This window comes from Capricornis sumatraensis, chromosome 2, assembly GCF_032405125.1.
Source record: "Capricornis sumatraensis isolate serow.1 chromosome 2, serow.2, whole genome shotgun sequence".
Taxonomy (NCBI): Eukaryota; Metazoa; Chordata; class Mammalia; order Artiodactyla; family Bovidae; genus Capricornis; species Capricornis sumatraensis.
The window spans coordinates 218354410-218378202 of NC_091070.1; the positions used below are offsets into that span (position 1 = coordinate 218354410).

General features: G+C 47.3%; 1 protein-coding gene across 1 annotated transcript in view; it reads left to right on the forward strand.

Moving 5' to 3' along the window:
- The window catches only part of TRAF3IP1 (TRAF3 interacting protein 1), a 59947-nt gene that overhangs the window by 31432 nt on the left and 4722 nt on the right, over positions 1–23793 (forward strand). The window lies entirely within an intron of this gene.

The following is a 23793-nucleotide window of genomic DNA, read 5'->3' on the forward strand; positions in this document are numbered from 1 at the left end:
TAAAAAAAAAAAAAAAGAAAGAAAAGAAGGGCGAGCAGGCACAGGAGCCAGCCAGCCGTCCCTTCCACAGTGTTTCTCTAGGAAATCGCTTATTTCATGCCCATTTTACAAAGTCATGGCAAAAAGATGCTTCAAGATACTTTGTGATTTAAAAAATAGGTCTATAGTTATAGTTCTCTTTCTTTCCAAAAATTCTGTATTTTTTTTCCTTTGATAAGACTTTGAAAAAACTATTGAAAGAGGCACCGTGTAGCAAAGCATCAGCTTTTGGTTCTGTAGGTACTGACTTCTGTTTTCCTTTCATTGATTTCTACTCTCTTCTTCCTCTTAATTTCTTAGGGTGTTTACTTTTTCTAGCCTCTTGAGTAAAAGACACTTAACTCATTTGTTTTTAGTCTTCATCATTTTCAACAAATATATTTAAGACTATACATCTCCCTTTAAGCATGTTTTATCCTTAAATTTAAAATTTTTAAAAACTAAAAACTCCTTGAATTTTAGTATGAACTAGTTGTTGTTATTTCTTCTTTAGCACATGAGCTATTTGGGAGTTTGGTTTTTAGCTTTTAAACATAGAAGGTTTTTTTAAGTTTTTTTTCCCCCCCAATATCTAGTATGATCGTATGTTCAGAGGACGTGGTCTCTGTGATATTGATTATTTGGAGTGGAGACTTTCTTTGTGGCCTAGTTTGTGGTCAGTTATTATGAATGTTGCTTTCGTGGCTGCTGAGTGTGTCTCCTTTTTCTCTCTGGGGCCGGCCCACACTTCAGTGTACACTGGATTTCACGGAGAAGTGACTGGAAGACTCTATTTGTAGGCCGTCTCTACCTGTGGTCACTCTTGGCTTATATGCATTAATCGCAACATTAATTGTTTATCTTCTCTAGCTCATTCAGAAATCCAAGAAGTGTTTTCTCTGCTCTCACATAGCTTGTAGTGTGCCCTGAGTTTCGGTACTTTGTACTTTTCTGGAGGGAGCACTTTTTTCCAATGCTAAGGAAATACATATTTGTAATCTGGGCATCTCTCCAGCCTGTCTTTGAAGTTGTGTTGGAAGAAAAGCCCTTTCTTATTGTGCTAATGGACTTGAGGAATACATTATGGAATAAATATGTGAGTCGGATTGCTTTGAGCATTTTTCTCCTCATCCGGACTTACTTGCTCTCTTTTCAAGAGGAAATATAAACTTTGTTAATAGGAAGATATTGGCTCATGCCGAGCATTTTTTTTCCTTCAGATTTATGAAGTTTTTGAAAAAACAACCAGAAAAGCAGTTTTACTACAGTGTTTCTAATGCTTTAAAAATGCTTGCTTTTCAGGCTTTATAAATGAAGATGCTTTGGAGTAATAACAGCGGTGTCAAAGACGGTTCACTCACTTTAAAGCACTGTTTAAAGATTTCTCACTCCTGATTTCTCAGTCTCCTTTTATACAGTCTTCTCTTGGGTGCTATATATATATTTTTTTCTGTTTTATATCTGTTCTGTGACTGTACACTTGAGCTGCTTTTTCTTTTCATGTAAATTCTTTACTTTGAAATAGGCTCAGAGTCTCCTCTTTGTAGATTTCCTCCTCTTCATTTATTTAAAGTTTTGATGGGTTTGTTCTCTTCATCTTCTTGGTCGCATGAACTGCGTGTTGTACGGGGGCTGCTAGAAGCCGTCCGTCTCCACAGACCGGAACCTGAGTGTGTGCCGAATCGGACCTCCGGATGCTGTTTTGCTGCCCTTCTGAAGGAGAGCAGTCATAAGGGCCCGTGCAACACCCACACGTCAGTAGAGATTGTGGGTGCCTGTCTTTGAAGAAGCCCTTGTCTGGGAATTTGAGAACCTCTTGTATCATGAAATGGCTCTTGATGGATAAAATGACCATATCACAAACATGTTATATTTTAACGTTAATAAACAGAATATAGCTAAATTACCTAAACTCTTATACAAAAGTCAGGGGTTTGGGTCATATTCTCTTTTACTTTGGTGAACTGAATAGATCTGAAATAGTTATTTCTTATTTTGGTGGCTAGGTGGCGCAATTTCACTACAAATTCCATGACCCCTGTTAGAAAAATGCTATTCTGCACCCTCGCTGAAAAATGCTATTCTGCGTCCTCGCGTAACTGATAAACGTGCACCTGATGAACGTGGTTTTCGTTTGAAAGTTTATGGCCCTAGTCTTATTGGATGCTCTTATACTAGGAATATTGTCCCCATTTAAACTGCTGTGATGGAAATAAAAGGGACACGTGCTGCAATATGTCTAGGCTGATGAGACTTTTAATAGCTGAACTGGGAAACCACTGAAATTAGTTTTAGTCATGAAGAGTTATAGGGTTTTTGTATTTATTTGTTTAGAAATAAGCTGATAGTTTTATGTTTTCTAATACGCAGGCTGGAGATTGTGGGTTTTGGATATAAAATTGAATTGTCACCACAAAATCATCAGCAGTATTGCTTCAGAATATTTACAGATATATGCCCTGGTTATATTATAGACCACAAAAATGATTTGTTGCCGTTCAGTGGCTAGGTCGTGTCCGACTCTTTACGAGCCCGTGAGCTGCAGCACGCCAGGCTTCCCCGTCCTGCACCATCCTCTGGAGTTTTCCTCCTCCGTTGGCCGGGCCGCTGGGCCCTGCGGCACAGCACAGGGCGGCCTTGCGGGCGGGAGTCTCTGCGGGTCCAGGGCTGACAGAGGCAGAGAGCCGTGGTCCCGCCAGCATGTCCTGTAATCTCGGCACTGCGCTCAGAGCCCCGCCCAGTACCACTGACAATGTACATTGGGCCCTCTGCCCCCGTGGGTTCCAAGCCCAGGGATCCAACCAGCCTCAGACAGAAGATATCTGGAGGGAAAAGTGATTCCAGAAAGTTCCAAAAAGCGAAACTTAAATTTGCAGTGCTGGCAGCTGTTTATGTCGTATTTACACTGCCTTCTCGGGCTTCCCTGGTGGCTCAGACGGTAAAGCATCTGCCTGCAATCGGGGAGACCTGGGTTCCATCCCCGGGTCGGGAAGATCCCCTGGAGGAGGGAATGGCAACCCACTCTAGTAGTCTTGCCTGGGAAATCCCATGGATGGAGGAGGCTGGTGGGCTACAGTCCATGGGGTTGCAAAGAGTCAGGCACAAACGAGCAACTTCACTTTCCTTCTTTCTAAGGTCATCTGAAATATGATGTCTCTTCCTGCCAAAACCATGACATGCTTTTTGAAGAAAATAAATGACCTGGGTCAGTAAAATTTAAGTCCTTTATTCCTCTGAATGGGATTTAGGAGTAAATAATATAATACAGGATAAGCCTGGACCATGGGAATAGCCTGTATTTGGTATTATAAATACTGTATTTATAATTTGGTATTATAAATAATCTAGAGGTGATTTAAGGTATATGAGGGGATGTGCTAGACGTCTGAAGACTTTGAGGTGTGCACGGGGGCCCTGAACCCATCCCCAAATGCCCGGGGAGTCCACACTGCTGAGGGACTTGGGGTCTGGGCGACTGCGTCCTCGGCCGAGGTCTCCTGCCCCAGGCCCGGGTGCCAGCTCTCCCTCCCGTCCTGGGCGGAGGGTTCGGAGGCGGCAGAGCTTGTGCGGCCTGGGGACCCGTCCCGGGTTCGCCAGAAGCCGCCCTCCCTGCAGGGCCAGGGCCCGTGCTGCGTGCATGAGGCGGAGCTGCTCGTTCCCTCCAGAGCCGTTTGAATCCCGAGGTCCTGCAGTTACTCATCTTCCCTTGAAACAAAGAGGTGTATTTCCTGGCAGCTATTCTTATTCTTAGTTATTTTTGTCCCCCCTAAAACATGTGCTTACTGTTTTAGGTGAGAAACACTTTTATTTTTCTGGTCCCATCTCTTTATCGTTCCTTCTGACTTGAAAACAAAGCAGCTCCCAGGGAAGCACTGTTGCTGGAGGAACCAGACCTGGATGCACGAGTGAGGTTCTTTTGAGTGTTTAATGTAATCCGGCGGAATGGCTGTCTGGGAGGGACTGAGATAGAGAATGGCCCAAGTGCAGGGCTCTGTCACAGGGATATCTTACAGTCAAGGAAAACTAAGGCTTGGCATTGAAATGTTCCGATTTCTTACTTCATAGCAGCAGTGCGCATACGGGTTTTCATATTGCAGCACTATCAAGGTTCTGTGATCAGTCTCCAGCGCATTCCTTCTGGCCGAAGACCCCCCCCACCAGTTGGAACTCTCTGATGACCGATAAAGCCTTTCCATCTTCCTGTCGTTACAGAGGCCAGGACGGATGACCACTTAGTGCGAGGCTTGTGTTTTGTCAGGGTTTCACTCCACATCAGCTATAAATTTCAGAGAATATTCTTAAATCCCTTACAGAGAGAAAAGATGTTAGAGCAGCAATGTGTTTATCTTAGACATTGCTATTTATAAATTGCTTACAAATAAAAGACACTGTGCCTTAATACTCTTTCAAGTATAGTCCATACGTGTTATAAAAGGTTTATTTGTTAGGTTTTGGTACTCAGGAGTAATTTCCACATATTAATAGTTTGGGAACTGGTTGGGTTTCTCGGTAGCTTTAAAAAGCTTGATTGTGCTACAAGTAGGGTCATTTGCAGTGGAAAATGATGGATGATTATATTGTAATAGTAACAGCTGAGCAAAGCAAAGCAAATGCTTTTAAATAATTTCAAAAGCTACTTGTGAAGAAAAGCAGATTTAGAAGCAGGTCAACCGTTTAAGGTTGTGAGGGGCGCTTTTGAGAACTTTCAGATGCTTTAGAGACCCAACGGGAGAGTGTCATGTGAGAAAGGAGCGTGTGTCGTGGTCCTCCCACTCAGGACCCCTGCCCCACCCCCGCACTCATCCTCTGGTGAGTTTTGGCTTCACCTTTAGCCCCCAGAGAAGTGAAGCCGGCTCAGGTTCCAGGGAAGGAAGGCCTTCTGGGAAGCCCGTCCCGGAACTGGTGGCCGTGATCACCAGGTCCCAGAGCTGGTGGGCTTCTGCTAATGTGCCAGGCCCCAAACACGTGCCTGTGTGGGGCCACAGTGAGTGTCACAGGACTCTTGCACTTGGAGAGAAGTTACATGTAAGGGACAAAGAAATTCTGTACACTGAGAACAGGTTGCAGGTACCCCCCCCCAGATACGTTCCTGAACAGTTTCTCAGAACAGGGCCGTTCTCCATCCCTGAGGCAGGACCACCCCACCCTGCCCAGGAAGTGAGGGCGGGCACCTCCTCAGCATCGTGGCCATCCTGGGTGGGGACCGCCCAGAAGGGAGGCCTGCTCTTCTCGCCGCGTCCCGTTGGGAGGCACGTGTTCTCATTTGTCCTGTTACGGCTGCTGCTGCGCCTGTGGGTCTCTTCTCCACTGTCCCGTTACTCTCTGTAATTAATGCTGCATGTGAGGAAGTACTTCCAAACCCTGTAGGTATCCCATCCTTCACTAATTTTCAGTTTGATTCTTTATGTCACTGTGGGCTCACCACGGTTTCCAACTTTATTCTATCATTATTTTTACACTCAAACTGCCTCTGATTTGGGGCTCCTTCAGACAGGCTCCTGTGCCCCTTTGTCCTGCCCGTGTCGTTCCTAGAGCCCTTCCCTGCTCTCTGGCCCACCAGGACGCCCTAGGCTTTTCCTGTGCCGTCCCAGCCCTGGCGTGAGCCGTTTCCTCCTGGTTCCTTTCAGTGAAGGATGGTGTTTAGAAACCATGGTCTGTTCCCTAGGGGTGCTCACTGCTTTTCATGTGTTTCTTCTCTTAGGCCCTCTGGTTGGTCAGAGCTACAGATGAGAAGTGTGTGTGAGTGCTAATGTGTGCACACACAGCAGGGCTGATTCCTCGTGTGTGTGTGCGTGCGTGCGCGCCAGTTTTTCCCTTCTGTATTTTAATTTCCCTCTCCAACGATGTGAACGTGGCTCTCATTGTCCTTCATGGATGAACCTGTTACATGAATCCCCCTTGTATGTAACCCGTCTCCCATTGCTGCTGTTACCCCTGGGCTATGTGGCTTCACCCACCTTGGGCTCCAGTGACCGTCACTGGAGCACCAGGGTGGCCGCTTCCCTGCGGATGAGCTCCCGGTCACTCCTGGACTAGACTGTCTCCCTGCGTGGGTGCCTTTCTCGGCACAGTCAGTTCTGGTTATTAATTTCTTTTAAATTAGCAAGCTTATTGCAAAGAAGCTTTCGGTAGAATCCGTTTAAATGTCTGCTTTATTTGTAGTTTAGTTTTGTTCTCTTTTTAAAATTAATAATACTGTTTGCTTGTGCTTTTCTGTTTCTCCAGAAACTTGTCTGTCAGTCTCTTAAAACACCAGCTTGCTTCTTTGTTCTCCTTTTCACCGAGCTCTCCAGTTTTACTTCCTGCCTTCTGTTCTTTGGGTTTATTCTGTTGTTGTTTTAAATTAAGGTGGACCCTTGTTACCCTTGTTTTTGTTGTTGTTCAGTTGCTCAGTTGTGTCTGACTCTTTGTGACCCCATGGACTGCAGCACACCAGGCCTCCCTGTCCATCACCAACTCCCGGAGCTTGCTCAACTCATGTCCATCGAGTCAGTGATGTCATCCAAACATCTCATCCTCTGTCGTCCCCTTCTCCTCCTGCCTTCAATTTTTCCCAGTATCAGGGTCTTTTCCAATGTGTTGGCTCTTCACATCAGGTGGACAAAGTATTCCTTCCAAAGAATATTCAGGGTTGATTTCTTTTAGGATTGACTGGTTTGATCTCCTTGCATTCCAAGGGACTCTCAAGAGTCTTCACCAGCACCACAGTTTGAAGGGATCAATTCTTTGCTGCTCAGCCTTTTTTTATTGTCCAGCTCTCACATTCACACATGACTAGTGGGAAAACCATAGCTTTGTCTATACAGACCTTTGTAGGCAAAGTGATGCCTCTGCTTTTTAATACACTGTCTAGGTTTGACATTGCTTTTCTTCCAAGGAGCAGACATCTTTTAATTTCATGACTGCAGTCTCTGTACACAGTGATTTTGGAGCCCAAGAAAATAAAGTCTGTCCCTGTTTCCATTGTTTCCCCATCTCTTTGCCATGAAGTGATGGAACTGGATGCCTTGATCTTAGTTTTTTGAATGTTGAGTTTTAAGTCAGCTTTTTCACTCTCCTCTTTCACCTTCATCAAGAGGCTCTTTAATTCCTCTTTGCTTTCTGCCATAAAAGTGGTGTCATTTGTGTATCTGACGTTATTGATATTTCTCCCCACAATCTTGATTCCAGCTTGTGCTTCACCCAGCCTGGCATTTCACGTGATGTACTCTGCATATAAGTTAAATAGCAGGCTGACACTATACAGCCTTGACGTACTCCTTTCCCAATTTGGAATCAGTCCGTTGTTCCATGTCTGGTTCTAACTGTAGCTTCTTGACCTTGACCTTGATTCCCACGGTTACTGGGTTTTTACTTAGCCTCTTTTTAACCTTAATGTTAACTTGTTTTATGATGATAAGTTATCTGGTTTTAAAAGTCAGTGTTCATTCATTCATCAGCCGCTTAGTTCATCCGGTGCCATATCCTGGCCACTGCTCTAGGTGTCTCAGCAGAAACGGATACTAACTGTTATCAGATATCTTTTGGCAGCTGTTGAGATGATCACATATTAATAGAGCTCCTGATGTTGAGCAGTTCTTACATTCCTGAAATGATCTTTGCTTTGTTGCTCAGTCATGTCTTTGCTTGCTCGTAGATAATTGTTTGTCCCCTGCAGAACTATATTCACTTCACTGATATTTTCAAGTGGAAGTTTGTATCTGGGTTCTGGTGAGATGAACCCGGAGTGTCTCTTCTCCTCCCATGCCAGGGGCTCAGCTCACCGCCCCCTCCCCGGGAGGCCCCAGGAGGGACTCTGGGGCAGCTGCTCCAGGGGTCTCAGTGGCCTCCCAGAGCTGAGGTCTGTCCCTCTGTGCTTGCTCCAGTTTCGTCCATGGGAGGCAGGGAGGGGCGGCTGTCTGGAGTACACTGTACGGGCCTCCTCCTCCCCGGATTTGTGCAGGTGGCCTTGGCTGCGGGTATCTGAAGGCGATCCTGGCCTCTCGGGCCTGGTGGGCCATGTCAGGACCTGTCAGCAGAAAACCCCCAATCGGGTCCCTGCCCACACGTCCCCTCTTCAGAGGGGCGTTGCCCGTCTGCTGGCTACGCTGGTCCTCCATGCGGCCATCGCCTGCCAGTCTCCAGCCCGACTGTTCTCTTCCTGATGTCAATCGCTATGAAGAATGCAGGAACTGTAGGGTGAAATTTGTCGAATTCCAGGGTGTATCTTTGGGTTAACTCATCTTTGGGTGAGGCCCAGCTTGAGCCCAGCCTCACGGTGGCGTCTGCATCCACGCTCCTGCCTCAAGGGTTTGTGGGACCCCACTCCCTGTATTTGAATGTCTTTGCCCTTCCTGTCCTTGGGCACGCTCCTTATGTTCATTGCTAATTCTGCGAAGTTCGTTTACTGCTGAGACCTCTGACATTCTGGCTGCTTCCAGTTACAGGTCTTAATTCTTCTCCAGCTCACACGCCAACCAGGAAATCCACTGGGGTTCCCGTCGCCCAGTAACAGCCTTTTGGGGTTAATGGTTAATTTGGCTGTGATTGTTTTATCTGGTATCTTTGGAGCTGTGGTCTGAATTTAGAAGTCCAAATATATAAAAATGAAACTGGAGCCAAACTTGTAAGGAAAGATTGGAGCAATAGGCTCAATAGAAAAATGATAAATATTTTAGAAGAATTTAAAATGGCAGATTCTGCTAGTTAAGAGAGGGATGGAAAGGAAACGCAAAATAGTTTAATAATCCTAATGGGCATTGCCAGCTATGATTGGGGAGAGAGAAAAATACTTTTAAAGTGTATTTTAAAACTTAGGTTCATTCGCTGCCACTGCCTATATCATGGGAGGCAATTGTAAAACAAAGCAAGTAAACTTTAGAACCTTGCATCCTTTGAAATTCACTTAAGGTACATCTGCTCAGAGCAGTCTATGAGACCCATCCAGAGAGAGTTTGTTGGATATTGGACCCACGGGTCCGTCTTTGGGCAGGATGCCGGGGTGGATGCATTTGAAACATTCTCAGCTGATTCAGAGGCACAGCCAGGAACACAAGGATACCTTTGAGCTTCTGCTTCAGGTGGCCACTCATCCCTGGGGGCGTGCGGTGGGAGCTGCTTGACCTGTGCTCCTGGTACAGGCACACAAGGGCTGGCCACGTTAAACTCTCAGAAGGCCCGGGGCCTTCATGCTTGGGGAGGAAGGAGCCCGTCCTCTCCCCCATCCTCCTGGACCTGGCTCATTTGGGTGGGGAGCTGGGGAGCTATGCACTTGAGGCAGACCTAAAAGCTTCATCCTAACCAACAGTGCGCACCCCCCGCCTGCGCTGGGTGTCCCAGGCACGGCGCCTTCCTCCTGTTGACATGCAGGGGGTGTGTCTGCCCAGCTTGCTGTGTTGCGGGGGCAGGAGGGGAAAGGGCTGTGTCCTGTGGGCCGTGGCTTGCATGAGCCCAGTCCCTCTATCCTGCTACGCTTACCCCAGGGTTCTCCCCGCTTGCCCAAGGTGACAGCATCCTAACAGTGTTTTTTTTTTTAATAAGAAATACCCGCACATACCTTTTTAATCTCTGAGCTCCTGAGAAATCTAAATAGCAAATACAGGATTTAAAGAGGCTAAGGGAACGTGAGATGTAATGAAAATGGAGTAAAAGGATGTTAGTAACTTTGTCCTTGAGGATTTATCAGTTGCCTCTTTAACTGTGGGCACTGTGGCTGTGGAGATGTCATGGATGGAAAGCACAGTCCTCCTGGGAATGTCTTCTCTAGATTCAAATTCCTCTGTGTGCTCGATTCCAGTTTTCTCCGCCTGGCACCTCTGGTCTGGTTTTCTGAGGTTACTCCTGGAGTCATCTGTCCTCTTTATAAAATTTTGGGCCACGGGTTTTCTTGCCTCGATGGCAGGACTCAGTAGGATGCTTGGCAGTTTTCCAGAATTCTGTCTCCACGGAACTTCTAGGCCAGATACGCAGCTTGGAGCCCAGGAGTTTGCCTTCCCCCCTCCTATTAGTGATTTCTTACTTGCTGGGGTCCAGCCCCGGTGGATCCAGGGTAATTCGAAGGGGAGACGGAGTTGGCGAGGAAAAACTTACTTATTTAGAAATATAAGAGAGATTAGGAAAGAATAGTAGGAAAATGAGTGGAGAAAAGAGGCTGAATAACTTGTTTTACGCGGAAAACTAATAAAACCTCGAGACAAGAAGTTTGCACCATCTACGTTAGGCCACCGGTGCCCACTTGAATAGCGGAGGGTGCCCCGCCTTGGGCTCCCTCTCGCGTGGGTCTTAGAAGCCAGGACAAGTAAGTAGATGTGGTGAGCCTCCACGCTCCAGACGGAAATTCAGCCTGAAAAGGAGAGGGAGGGAGAGGGAGAAAGAGAGAGAGAGAGAGAGAGAGAGAGAGATTCGACATGGGGGAACCCAGTCTTTCCAGTGACTGGCCCATCCTTTATTGTCCGGAAAGGCTTTTTATACTTTTGGTTGTACATAGAGGTCAATTGATAATACAAAATTATGCAGTGTCAGCAGCCCTGACTCTTACCGAGACCAGGCTTTCTCTCTGCATACCTAGCTGTATGTATACACAAGTCTTAGGTGATTTACATCATCTTCTGGCCAGAAGGCCAATTAACATTTTACAGCCCTTTTCTGATAAGGGTAATAGTGTTGTTCTTCCCAAAGTCTGGTGCCACTCTCAGAAAGCACTAAATAAAGTTACATTCCTACATAGCAAGGACACAACAATTTATAACAAAGAGGAGTACAGTGATTTATAACAAAGAGAAAGTTCATTAACTCAAAAGTCTAGTGTTGCTGACATCAAAAACTTCTATATTCCTTTTTCTATATCCCAATTACATTGATTAATATCCTTCAGGTGCCTAAAAGATAAAGAATATGAAAAAAAAAAAAAAAAGAATATGGAGGCCTGGCAGCAGTCATTGACTCAACAGTGAAAACCCTCTACCAATATAATTCTTAGCTCTTTAAAAAAGGCTCTGTATCTTTAAGATGTTTTAAGCTTCATGCCTCTCGCAGTTGGGGGCTGTAAACAATCACAAGTTGTAAAAGTCCGGACAGACCGGTCAGGTTAAGTTAGAAAGCTATCAGAGGGTTTTAAGCCGAGATATTCTTTTTAAAAGCAGGAGATTAATTGGAGCTCTAAGTTAACTTTTTCCAGAGAAAGGTGGTGGGGGACAGCCCCTGTTAATGTCAGAAGAGTGGAAAGCACAGTACAGTAAAGCAGGCAGACTCTGGTTTTTGGGGGTAGATGCTCAGGAAAATCCAGGGGGAACCCCTGAAGCCAGATCATGCCTTTGCGTGCGTCAGGCTTCCCTCCTCATGACCTTTGCCACGGGTGGTATTCCTCATGCTGGCTCCCGGCACTTACTCTGTCTAGGTGCTCCAGTATTGGGAGCATATGTATGTGGTTGCTGTAATCCCTTGATGAACTGACCACTTATATACAGTATGTCATTATATACTGGCCATTTTGGTCACTTGTTGCAGTTATTGGCTTAAAGTCTATTGGGTCGGCCAAAAGTATGGATACCCCTGCTCTCCTTTGGTTTCTATTTTTGTGGAATATCTTTTCCTGTCCCTTCACCTTGAGCCTCTGTATGTCTTTACAGATGAAGTGAATCTCCTGTAGGCAGCAGATACTTGAGTCTTGCTTTATCTCTCCCACCCACTCTCTGCCTTTCCCCGCCCCCCAGTTTTACTGAGATATAATTGACATATAGCACTGTGTACTTTTAAGGTATACAGCATAATGACTTGACTTAAATATATGGTGAAATAATTGCCAGAACAGGTTAGCTAACACCCATCATCTCATACAGACAGAAAAAAAGAAGGAAGTCTCTCCTTGTTGTTGAGAACTCCTAGGGTCTACTCTCCTAACAGCTGTCATATATGATGTACACTGTCCACTGTAGTCATCACTGAACAGCACGTTCCCAGTATTTATTTGCCTAATAGCTGGAATTTGGTGCCTCCAGTTCCCTCTCCCCTCACCCCCTACCATACAGGGCTTGTCTTTCTCTTGTCTTTTAGATTGGAGAGTTTAATCCATTTACGTGTAGAATAATTGTGGTATTTCAAATCCTAAAAGATGATGCTGTTAAAATACAGCTCTCAATATGCCAGCAAATTTGGAAAACTCAGCAGTGGCCACAGAACTGGAAAATACCAGTTTTCATTCCGATCCCAAAGAAAAGAAAGAAAGAAAGTGAAGTCGCTCAGTCGTGTCCAACTGTTTATGACCCCATGGACTGTAGCCTACCAGGCTCCTCCATCCATGGGATTTTCCAGGCAAGAGTACTGGAGTGGGTTGCCATTTCCTTCTCCAGAGGATCTTCCTGAACCAGGGGTCGAACCCGGATCTCCTGCATTGTAGGCAGACGCTTTATCATCTGAGCCACTGGGGAAGTCAGTCCAAAAGAAGGGCAATGCCAAATGAAGCTCACATTGCTGCGCAACTGTGCGCATTTTACGTACTGGCCAGGCAATACTCAGAACCCTTCAGGCCAGGCTTCAGCAGAACATGAACCGAGAACTTGCAGATGTACAAGCTGGGTTCAGAAAAGACACAGGAACCAGGGATCAAATTACCAACATCCACTGGATCATACAGAAAGCAAGAGAATCTATTGATTATGCCAAAGCCTTTGTGTGGATCACAACAAACTGTGGAAAATTCTTCAAGAGATGGGAATACCAGCAGCCCACCTTACCTGCCTCCTGAGAAACCTGTATGCAGGTCAAGAAGGCAATAGTTAGAACCGGACATGGAACAATGGACTGGTTCCAAATTGAGAAAGGAGTTCATCAAGGGTGTATATCATCATCCTGCTTATTTAACTTATATGCAGAGTACATCATGCCAAATGCTGGGCTGGATGAAGCACTAGCTGGAATCAAGATTGCCAGGAGAAATATCAATAACCTCAGATATGCAGATGACACCACCTTTTATGGCAGAAAGTGAAGAGGAACTGAAGAGCCTCTTGATGAAGCTAAGAGGAGAGTGAAAAAGTTGGCTTAAAACTCAGAATTCAGAAAACTAAGATCGTGGCATCTGGTCCCATCCCTTCATGACAAGTTGAAGGGGAAACAAGGGAAACAGTGACAAGCTTTATTTTCTTGGGCTCCAAAATCACTGTGGATGCAGACCACGGTTACTAAATTAAAAGACGCTTGCTCCTTGGAAGAAAAGCTATGACCAGCCTAGAAAGCATATTAAAAAGCAGAGACATCACTTGGCCAACAAATATGTGTGTAGTCAAAGCTGTGGTTTTTCCAGTAGTCATGTACGGATGTGAGAGTTGGGCCATAAAGAAGGCTGAGTGCCAAAGAATAATGCTTTCAAACTTTGGTGCTGGAGAAGACTCCTGAGAGTGCGTTGGACTGCAAGGAGATCAAACCAGTCAATCCTAAAGGAGATGAGTCCTGGATATTCTTCGGAAGGACTGATGCTGAAGCTCCAATACTTTGGCCACCTGATGCAAAGAGCTGACTCATTGGAAAAGACCCTGCTGCTGGGAAAGATTGAAGGCAGGAGGAGAAGGGGGCGACAGAGGATGAGATGGTTGGATGATATCACGGATTCAATGGACGTGAGCTTGAGCAAGCTCAGGGAGATGGTGAAGGACAGGGAAGCCTGGTGTGCTGCGGTCTATGGGGTCTGAAAGAGTCGGACACGACTGAGCGACGGAGCAACAACAAAGTTCTTACTTACGCCGCCCTGTTGCTGTTGTGACTTTTTGTGGTTCCTGTGTTCCTTTTTCTTATCTTTTTTGGCTGCCTCTGTGAATGCATGTCTTTCCATAGTGGTATGCCTTGGTTCTCTTCTCTTTATCCTTTGTGTATCTACTGTAGGTTTTTGCTCTGTGATTATTTTGAAACTTACCTAAAACATCTTGCAGATATAGCAGTCTGTTTTGCACTGATAGCAACTTAACATCAATTGTATACAAAAACTCTATGATTTTATCCCCCCCCCTTCATATGTTTTTGATGTTATGGTCTACCTCTTTTTATATTCTTTATTAGCAACATTATTGCGACTTTAGTTATTTTTAATACTTTATCTCAAACCTTCATGCTAGAGTTAACTGATTCATACCTCCATCATATTCCAGCATTAGAATATTTTGAATTTCGCTGCATACTTATCTTCACCATTATGTTGCATGTTTTCCTGCTACTAGTTAGTAGCCTTTCGTTTCAGCCTGAAGCGCTGCTTTCAGGGCTTCTCCTAAAGCAGGTCTGGCAGTGATGGGCTCCCTCACCTTTTGTTTGTCTGGGAAAGTCTCACCTCCCCTTCGTTTCTGAAGCAGAGCTTTGTTGGATAGAGTATTCTCGATGGGTCTTTTTTTCCCCTTCATCTCTTTGAATATTTTGTCCTACTCTTTTCTGGCCTGTAAAGTTTCTCCTGAAAAATCTTCGGATTGCTTTATAGCAGGAAGTTACCAGCTGTTTTAAGAGTCTCTCTCCTTGTTTTTGATTTTTGACAGTTTTGTTACAATACATCTTAGAGAAGATCTCCTTACTTGTGTGATAAGTTGCTTCAGTCGTGTGTGACTCTTTGAGATCCTATGAACTGTAGCCCGCCAGGCTCCTCTATCCATGGGGATTCTCCAGGCAAGAATCCTGGAGTGGGTTGCCATGCCTTCCGCCATGGGACCTTCCTGACCCAGGGATCCAACCCACATCTCTCATGTTTCCTGCAAAGAGCCTGTAGGCAGGTTCTTTGGCGCGCGTGCCACCTGGGAAGCCCAAGATCTCCTTAAGTGAAGTTTGTCTGATGACCTGCGAGCTTCGTGAGCTTGGATGCCCACATGTCTTCCAGACTTAGGAAGTTCTCAGCCACTCTCTCTTTAAGGACGCTTTCTGCCTTTCTCCCTCCATTGCTTGCATACGCTTTCTTCACTCTTTCCCCCCCTGGACTGGATAATTTTGAAGGTCCTGTCTTCTTCTTCTCACATTCTTCTTCCACTTGAGCTGTTTTTTTGTTGACGCTCTGGTCACATTTTTCATTTCAGTCACTATGTTTTTCAGCTCCGGAGTTTCTGTTTCTCCTTGGGAAACATTTTTCCCTGTGTTGTTTTCCTGATTTGTTGAATTGTCTTTTTATGCAGCTCATCAAACTCCCTTAAAATAGCTGTTTTGGGTTCTCTGTTGGCTGTCTTGCAGGTCCCCGTGTCTGTGGAGTCAGTCACACTGGAAGCACACTGGTGGTGCTGTATTTCCTTGATTTTTCACGTTCCTTGCGTCTTATGTTGCTGTCCTCACATCAGAAGTAGCAGCAGCCCCTCCAGCCTTTACTGACCGACTTGGGAGATAAATGCTCCACCAGCACTGCTGGGGGCCCGAGCCTTGCTCACCTCCTTTGGACACACTCTCTCCTGCTTCCTGCTCGCCCCTTGCAGAGCTCCTCCGCTTCGCTGCCTGCTCTGTGTGCTGCAGCTCCACGCCGGGTGCTCACAGCCTCCCTCTGCCTTCCCAGGAGTGGAGCCAACGCCGAAGGTGTGGTCCCTCCCTTTGCAGACTCAGGATGGCTTTCTGCTCGAGTTCACTAGCCGTCCCTCAAAGCTCATGGTCACCACCGTAGGGATCGCTCACGGGGAGCAACTAGAGAAAGCTCTCGTGCAGCAACAAAGACCCAGAGCAACAAAGAAGAGAGAGATCAAATGGCACTGTAAAATTCAGCGTCCACTATTACTGGAAGCTCGCAGTGAGCTGGGGTAGGAAGGTACCTCTGGCCGCAAGAGGGAGAGGTCCTGCACGGAGCAGTCAGCATCCTACACAGCAGGACGGGGCTGTGGGTGTCTCCATGGAATTCAGGAGCAAGGATGTGACGTGAGACCTGGCTGAGGCCCTCTGGAGGGCTAGCCGCTGCAAAGAGAAATGGGGCTGAATTCTGGAAAGGAGACGGGGTCGTCATCATTTGAAGATGACAGCAGTCTACCAAGTCAGTCAACCCCTTAAACTTTAAATATGTTTAAAAAGTTTGTAAGGTGGCCAGGGACACAATAAATACACAAAAGTCAGTATTTTTCTTATATGTCAGCAATAGCCAGCTGGAAACAACGTGGATCAAGCTCTTCCTCCAGAACTGGAAGCAAAAACGTAAATTTCCGCAGCACGGGTGCGTTTAGTAAGAGTTTATAGTAACTGTGTCGAGAAGCCACAGAATTCTACTAAGAAATATAAAAGGCTTGGAAGAAGTCATGAGAGATGTTGTGTTCTGCACAGAAACTCAATATTATAGAGATGGCACTTCTCTCAAATTAACTTATGAGTGTAATGCAGTCCCAATAAATGTTCAACGGATGTCTTGGAATTTGGCGAAGGGTATTCTGAAGTTTCTGTGAGGAGCTTCCCTGGTGGTCCATTGGTTAAGATTCTGCCTTCCAGTGCAGGGGGTGTAAGTTCGATCCCTGACTGGGGAACTAAGATCCCACTTGCTGCACAGTGCAGCCAAAATAAAAAAGTTTTATCTAAAAGAATAAATACATGGTCATAGCCTTTCATAAGGAGAAGGCAATGGCACCCCACGCCAGTACTCTTGCCTGGAAAGTCGCATGGACGGAGGAGCCTGGTAGGCTACGGTCCATGGGGTCGCTAAGAGTCGGACACAACTGAGCGACTTCACTTTCACTTTTCACGTTCATGCATTGGAGAAGGAAATGGCAACCCACTCCAGTGTTCTTGCCTGGGGAATCCCAGGGACGGGGGAGCCTGGTAGGCTGCCGTCTATGGGGTCGCACAGAGTTGGACACGACTGAAGCGACTTAGCAGCAGCAGCAGCAGCAGCCTTTCATAAAAATGCTCGAAAGGACCAGTTTTAGGACAGTAATGTATTCTTCATTTTCATTCCTTTAAGTAGAGAAGGAATCTCTCTAGCTGGGAGTCTGAGCTCCACGTTTCCCTGTTGCCTGCTCTGTTGGTGTCGTTTTGATCTGTTTTCCATGTGACAAGATGATTTGTGAATTATTTCCATTTTGGGGTCAGTCAGAAAGACCTGCCCGAAGTTGCGTCTTCTCTATTCTGTGCAGTAACCTCGGGCTTCAGGTGCAGTGAACTCACACAGCCTTCCGAGAGCATTCCTTGTTCCTTTCCATGGACAGTAATGTCTGTGGAAGTAGCTGACGTTTAATGATCTTTTGATTTCTCTCTGCACCAGGTGCTGGGTGGTTCCATATATGCATTTCCTTTGTCGAAGTTTACCCATTAGTTGTTCTCAGCTGTAGCCGATACAATCATTCTAACAACAGCTGACGTCAGTACAGCAGTTACTGTCCCTAAGGAGTTTCATCTGTCACTTCCTTTAATCCTCACGGGAACTTACGAGATAGGTGTCATCCCCATTTGCTGTTTGGAAACAGGCACAAAAGTTAGCGTGTCTGAGGTTACATAGACGGTCTCAAAGGGAGGATGTCACCCCGGGTCTGCCTGTATCCAGTCTGGGAGTTAGCCTCGTGCTATACAGCTTCCCGCCTGTGCATTCTAAAGGCTTCCTGCTTGTGTTTTATTTATCTGTAGTGGCCACAATGAGCAGGATTTTTTTTTTTTTGGCTACCCGGGGCTTTGTTGCCGCACCGGGCTTTCTCTAGATGTGGCGAGCGGGGGCTGTTCTTCATGTTTGGTGCAGGGGCTGCTCACTGCTGTGAGTTCTCTTGCTGCCGACCACAGGTTTATGTGGGCTTCAGCAGCTGCAGCTTGTGGGCTCCACAGTTCTGTGGCGAGTGGGCTTAGGCGCTCTGCAGTGTGTGGGATCTTCTATACCAGGGATTGAACCCCTGTCCCTTGCATTGGCAGGCGGATTCTTAACCACTGGACCACAAGGCCACAAGGGAAGTCCCTGTGAGCAGATTTCTAATCACCTGGAAGGTTTTTTTAACAGCATGCCCCTGACTTGGAGCAGTGGCTTTCTCTCTGCTGCCGGTGCTGGTCAGGTTGTGGTAGCACCGTTGGAATCAGTGTTGTTGTTGCTGTTTTTCCTGTTATTCTCTTTATTCCTTGACAGATTAATTACAGATTTCAGCTTTTCAGTGCCACATGTGGGTGAGTTAGAATAGTCACAGCACCTTGCTAGGGCACCATGCCAAAGAAACAGGGCATCTGGGCCCATAGGTACCAGCTCTGGCATCAGAGCACAGAAATACAGTCCTGGCTGGTGAAAAATACTTGATGTACGTTGGTGCAACCACGTCGTAAAGCTCTGTGCCGGGACGTCACCCGGCTGAAGACCGCTGACCCAGCAGTGCCGCTTCTCGCTGTGTGCTGGAAGGTCCTGTGCGCGTGTGTGCTGGGATCCGCCTGTGAGACGGCTCAGAGCCGTGTGGTCTGTTGTGCCCCAGGCCAGGAACCACCGCGTGTCCACCAGCACAGCAGTGGATGGGTATGTCGTGTATTCATACGGTCACGTTGCCATTCAGCCATGCCGAGGGACAGAAGCGGACACGCGGAAACGTGAGAGAGAGTGTGTGTGTGTGTGTGTGTGTGTGTGTGAGTGTGTGTGTGAGATTCCGTCCATCCGTCCTGCACACGTGGAACAGGCAGGCGGGTATGCGAACAGCAGAGCCGGTCACGCAGACCCGGGACTCGAGCCGGCAGCAGCACCTCGGGCCCTGGGGGCCCTGGGGGCCCTGGCAGGGTTTGCACTCCTGACGCAGGCGGTGGCTGCAGGTGGCACCGTGTTGTTCTCTCAAACTGTGCAGTTCTGTCTGGTGGTTTCCTGTATGTTAAACGTTGAAGTGTTTGGTTCCAGACCGTTTTCCCATGTGTTCCGTTTGACCCACACCAGACATGAACATGTGCTTTGCAGAGAAGTCTAATGACGAACGTGTCTCTGGGTGGACAGGACCCTCGGAATAGTCCTCCTGGGGGGTCTCTGCTTTCCTCGGTTGGTTGGGTGCAAGCATTCCTCGGTTTAGGTAGAAGAGGAACTTCTGACAGGCTGTATATGAATCACTTCCTGAGGTCATGGGGGAGCATACTATTTAAAGTAGATGCCCACACGCTCTGATTTATTGCCCCCTCCTCGATTCATCAGGCCATTGTTTATTGGGTTTGCTTAACGTGGGGCAGAGCTCTTCCAGGAGGGCCCAGGAACCCTCAGATCAGCGACCGAGTGGAGGGCAGTGCTGTGCCTGACCCCGCTCCTGAGAGATTCTGGCGAGACCTGCAGGTCAGGGTTTGCAGCATTATTTTAATGACAGTACCTTCTCCTGAAGCCTTGTGTTGTAATGTAAAGAAACGAACCTCTCAGGTTAGTGCTTTTTACGTGTATGACTTACTATAATAAATAATTATAAACTTAAAAAGTCACTATAAACACAGTTAAATGCCCACAGTTCTGGGGACAAGTACGTGTGTGGCAAATGCAATTAGTACTCAGTCCCAGAGGCACCTGTTCCCCCGAAAGATCCTGGAAAGTCACTTCTTCCAAAGTGTGTGTGAAGTGGCCAGCCAAACGAGGAAACGCTTTGCCAGAGGTCCCCCCTGCCTGACACCAGCTGAGTCAACAGTCTGCAGCCCATGCGAGGAGGGAGCCGCCCGGCAGCAGGCAGGAGGGCGCCGGGGGCGGGCGAGTGTCCCCACGTCACCTGCAGCGCCCCCGCCACGGCCGGGGTGCCGCCCGCGGGCCTCAGCTCAGCTCCGAGCCCGGAGCCGCAGCCTTTCCGTGAAGAGCTTCCAGAGCGCGGCTCGTGGGGTGGGCTGTGTGTGTTTTAGAAAGTGACGACAGGAAGCGGCGTGTCAGGGAGGAAGGTGACGCCGCGTGGGTTGGCGCTGACCACACAGCAGGCGAGTGTGGCCTGCAGGAGCACCACCTGCAGCCTCCCCCAACTCCGGGCGCCCGTCCTTCGTGCCAGAGACGTTTATGACAGCGGCGACCATTAGTCCAGGGTTTACTGTGTGCGAGGCACCGAGCTGCTTGCTTTGTTATCCCATCGAATCCTTTCCTGCAGGGTAAATGTTAGCATTTCCATTTTATTGTGAGGAGACCGAGGCAGGGCGAGGTCAGGCCACGCTGCGGAGGCCGTAAAGCTTGGAGGCGGGGAGGCCGGCTGGGTCCCCTGCGCTCACAGGCCCACCTCCCGCCCCCGATTCCGCCCACGTTCCAGCGGCTTTTAGGCACTATTTGGGCTAATGATACAGTTTCTCTTGTTTTTTTTTCTCTTCCATTTTCAAAAGTTAAGCATATTTCACATGACTAATTCCTATGTGGTGAGTACAGTGGTGGATTCTCAGATTTTACTGTACATATTAAAAGGCTGTAACACCGGGGTCTATATTGGTCGCTTGTTTGGAAAGTTGCTGATACAGCAGAACAAGCTGCCTGTAGCTCAGAGCCTGTCGTCAGTGGGGGCGCTTTTAAAAGCAGAGTCAGCCTTGACTTGCCCGCTCTACCCACCGCCGCCGCCTTACGGAGAGCTTGAAAAATGCCAGAATCTTGATATTTTGCAGCAATAGGAAAAGCCTCTCCCAGCTATCATAATCTCACCCAGTCTTGTGTTAAAAGTCCTTAACCTCTCAACAGTACGACTGTGACCTTCACAATGTGCGTCCCCGGTGGCAGTTGGTGCCGACACAGAATCCTGGCGGAGGCTGGCAGCACCCCCGCTGGGTGCGCTGTCCCAGGCGGTGCTCACTGAGCTTAGGTGCTGTACGCGTTTGTCCCCGTCCTGAGTTCTCTGCCCTGCATGATGCCAGATACATAGGAATTACTTCATATCATCATGAGTGGTTTTAAGTAGAACTTTAAATGTCTCAATTAAGTCAGTCGTCAATATCATCCCTATAATAAAGTTCCGTTCAGTTGCTTAGTCATGCCCGACTCTTTGCAACCCCATGGACTGCAGCACACCAGGCCTCCCTGTCCATCACCAACTCCCAGAGCTTGCTCAAACTCATGTCCATCGAGACGGGGATGCCATGCAACCATCTCATCCTGTCGTCCCCTTCTCCTCCCGCCTTCAATCTTTCCCAGCATCAGGGTCTTTTCAAATGAATCAGCTCTTCGCATCTGGTGGCCAAACGATTGGAGCATCAGTCCTTCCAATGAATATTCAGGACTGAATTCCTTTAGGATGGACTGGTTGGATCTCTCGGAGCCCAAGGGACTCTCAAGGGTCTTCTCCAACACCACAGTTTAAATGCGTCAGTTCTTTGGCACTCAGGCTTCTTTATGGTCCAGCTCTCACATCCATACATGACCACTGGAAGAACCATAGCCTTGATTAGATGGACCTTTGTTGACAAAGTAATGTCTCTGCTTTTTAATATGCTAAGTTGGTCATAGCTTTTCTTCCAAGGAGCGAGCGTCTTTTAATTTCATGGGTGCAGTCACCATCTGCAGTGATTTTGGAGACCAAGAAAATAAACTCTGCCACTGTTTCCATTGTTTCCCCGTCTATTTGCCATAAAGTGATGGGACTGGAAGCCATGATCTTGGTGTTTTGAATGTTGAGTTTTAAGCCAACTTCTTCACTCTCCTCTTTCACTTTCATCAAGAGGCTCTTTAGTTCTTCTTTGCTTTCTGCCATAAGGGTGGTGTCATCTGCATATCTGAGGTTATTGATATTTCTCCTGGCAATCTTGATTCCAGCTTGTGCTTCATCTAGCCCGGCACTTCACGTGATGTATTCCGCATATAAATTAAATAAGCAGGGTGACAATATACAGCCTTGACGTACTCCTTTTCCTATTTGGAACCAGTCTGTTGTTCCATGTCCAGTTCTAACTGTTGCTTCCTGACCTGCATACAGATTTCTCAAGAGGTGGGTCAGGTGCTCTGGTATTCCCATCTCTCGAAGAATTTTCCACAGTTTATTGTGATCCACACAGTCAAAGGCTTTAGTGTAGTCAATGAAGCTGAAGTAGATGTTTTTCTGGAACTCTCTTGCTTTTTTGATAATTCAACAGATGTTGGCAGTTTGATTTCTGTTTTCTGAGTCTTTTCTAAATCCAGCTTGAACATCTGGAAGTTCATGGTTCATGTACTGTTGAAGCCTGGCTTGGAGAATTTTGAGCATTATTTTGCTAGCATGTGAGATGAATGCAGTTATGTGGTAGTTTGAGCATTCTTTGGCATTGCCTTTCTTTGGGATTGGAATGAAAACTGACTTTTTCCGGTCCTGTGGCCACTGCTGAGTTTCCCAGATTTACTGGCATATTGAGTACAGCATGTTCATAGCATCATTTTTAGGATTTGAAATAGCTCAGCTGGAATTCCATCACCTCCACTCACGTTGTTCATAGTGATGGTTCCTAAGGCCCACTTGACTTTGGACTTCAGGGTGTCTGGCTCTAGGTGAGTGATGACACCATCATGGTTATCTGGGTCATGAAGATCTTTTTTGTATAGTTCATAATAAAGTAGTCAGTATAATAAGGACAGCACATTTTTTCCTGGGAAGTAATTTATCATTGTATTGATTCATTTTAGTCACTTAGCATTTTAATTCAAAAGCACTTTTATAGCCACTACCTTTTTTAAAAAAATTGAAGTCATTTTGAGACAACTGTAGATTCAAATGTAGTTGTGAGAGGCAGCAGAGACCCCGGGGACCGCTTACTCAGCCCTCCCCGCGGATGACATCCAACGAAGCTGAGTGCAGTGTTGCACCCGGGGTGCAGACCTCGATGCTGTCAGGATACGGGACATCTCCAGCATCCCGAGGATCCCGCTTGTCGCCCTGTTATAACCACACCCACCCTCTGCCTTCCACCCCACCCTGTCCCAAACCCCTGGCGACTGCTGATCTGGTCTCTATTTTACAGTGTTATCCTGTTGAGACTGTTATGGAGATGGAATCATGCAGCATGTAAATTTTGAGACTGGCTTTTTTTCACTCAGCACAGCTCTCAGCGGGTCCATCCAGGTTGTTGTGTGAATCAGCAACTCATTCCCTTTTTCTTGCCAAGTAGTATTCCGTGATGTGGGTGTGGCACGGTTTATCTCTTGGCTCCCTGAAGGGCATCTGGGCTGTGCCCAGTGTCTTGCTGCTCTGAGTGAAGCCTCTTCCATAAACACCCTACACAGGCTCTTGCGTCCACATGACTTCACTGCTCCGGGCTCAGTGCACAGGAGAACAGTTGCTGGCTTGTATGGCGGTTGCACGGTTAGTTTTAAAGACCTGGGGAAGCTGTTTCCAGAGCAGCTGTAGCGTTTTGCATTCCCACCAGCCGGGAATGAGGGGTCCAGGCTCTGTATCCTTCCCAGCGTCTGCCGTGGTCTCTGTGTTTCTGATAGGTGTGGGTCCCATCTCGTGCTGCGAACCGCGTTTCCTTGGCGGGGAATGGCTTTGTGTGTCTTTGCACGTGCGCTTCGGCATCCGTGTGTCGTCTTTGGTGAAGTGTCTGTTCTTTCGTCCGTTTTCCAGCTCGATTGCTTGCTTGCTGCTGCTGTCCAGGAGTCTGTGCGCCCTGGGCCCTGCCCCTTGCTGGGCCTGTGACCTGAGCACACGCCCTCACCGTCTAGCATGCCTCCCACGCTGTCAGGCTTGTTGCCCATGGACCATGTTCAGTGGTGACAGCGCCCATGCACCAGTTTTCCTTCAGCTGATCATGTTTTGGGGTCAAGTCAGAACCGTTTATTTACCTGGCCCCACACCCCGAGGACTTTCCGCTAGGTTTTCCTCAGAGGTTGTGTAGTTTTGTGTTTTGCATCTCGGTCCGTGGCCTGTTCCGGTGTAGGCGCTGTGTAAGGTGTGAGACTCCAGTCAGGCTCCTGTTCTACCTGCGTGCCCAGTAGCGGTGGTGCCACGTGGTGAAAGCCTTCTGGACAGA